Here is a 1,769-nt window from a genome sequence, read left to right as displayed (position 1 = left end):
CTTGTGTCACGGTTCTAAGTATGGACTTTGTTTGACATCAGACGACCTGAGTTCGAATCCCATTTCTGCCTCGTAACAAGCTGTGTGACCTTGAGCAAGTGACTTCACCTCTCAGAGCCTCGGTCATCTCATAAGTGGGGAATGTAATGGACTCCGAGCATTGTTTTAAGGATTCGATGGAACAATGCTCGTATATTTGATACAGAGTCAGGCTTAGGGTAAGTGCTCAATAAATAAATATATGGTAGCCATGGGAAGGAGAAGGGGGAGGCTGAGGGGAAGAAAGAGGAGAAAGCGGGAGAAGGAGGAGGAGGAGGAGGAGGGAAATAAGGGCTGCGATTCAGTTTCTAAACACATCTAAGACCCATATGGAAGAGAAAAAAAAAAAACTCTTCCCACAGTGAAAGATTTCCTGACCCCCATATCTTTAGCTCTCTTCCAACATACTACAACCACCCACATCGTAAGCTCACGGGCACGGGGCGGGAGTTGAGAGGTGAATGGGTGAATTTACTGAGAACGAGAGGGAGATGTGTGAACAAAAGCAAGGAAATAAATCAGTTGGCCCCTGAGACTTTTGTCCTTGGAGCTGCAGCTTTTACCCTGAGAAACAGTTCTCCTGCCCACTTCTAGGGAGCATTTGGGACCTCGTGACAGAAGCACCAAAGGGTCCGTAAAATCTACTGGGGCTCAAATTCCTGCCCCATGCCCAGCATCTGTCATCAGAAAAAAATTTCTATGTGGTATAGTTTGTACATATCTATCAGAGAAAAAGCAAGCCCTTCTAAGACAAATGGAGAGAAAGTTACCTGGTAGCTGTTTGCCAAAAGATATATAGGAGACTTAAATAAATTCTCAAGCAGTTATGACCTCAGGTTCTCTGTGTTTAGCTTTGCACAGTCTCTTGCAATTGATTCAAGGACCATGTAATTCAGAACATGCTGGGAGAGGGGTTTCGGGATGCCAATTCCAGGAACTTGCACCCAGACGCTTGGATTCAATTCACTTGGGGGTAGGGCTATGGAACATGCTCTTGTAGGTAGATATACAAGCTGTTTTACTTATAGGACTCATTTAATCAAGGAACATTAATACTGGGGATGCACAGTTAGCAGCTGATGAGAATAGCCTGACATATACCTTCCACCTCTGGGAAAGCATGACAATCGCTGTGACTTTGGGTGGTCAGGGAAGGCTTCTCCGAGGAAGAGAGCCAGCCTTCTGCTGGATTCTGAGGTATCTAGATGGGGGCCATAGAAGCAAATTCATTAATTCATTTATTAATTCACCAGGTATTTATTGAACACCTACTATGTGCCCGCTTTGTTTCAGGTGCCAAGAATAGAACAGTAAACAAAACAAAAAAAATCCTCTGTCCTCGTGGATCTAGTTGGGGATAGCAGGCAATAAACAAAATATGTAAGGAAAATATTTAGCTTTTAAGATGGTGATGAACACTGAGGAGAAAAACAAAACAGAGACCTTTGGTAGAATCATTTTCAAATTTGGCTGTAAGATGATATTATGTAAGCATGAGTCTCTGTCTAGTGGTCATATTTTTGCAGGAGGCCTCCCACCATGATGCAATATCACACCCCAGATCTATCCATACATACACACATCCACCCATCCATCCATTCGTCCATCAACCCACCCAGCCATTCACCCATCCACCATCCAGCTATCTCTCCATCCCATCATCTATTCTTCCATATTCTATTTTTTCTTCCTTCCTTCCTTCCTTCCTTCCTTCCTTCCTTCCTTCCTTC

This window comes from Pteropus vampyrus, unplaced genomic scaffold, assembly GCF_000151845.1.
Source record: "Pteropus vampyrus isolate Shadow unplaced genomic scaffold, Pvam_2.0 Scaffold23, whole genome shotgun sequence".
Classification (NCBI taxonomy): Eukaryota; Metazoa; Chordata; class Mammalia; order Chiroptera; family Pteropodidae; genus Pteropus; species Pteropus vampyrus.
The sequence above is the reverse complement of the archived record's forward strand: the minus strand, read 5'-3'. Positions refer to the sequence as shown.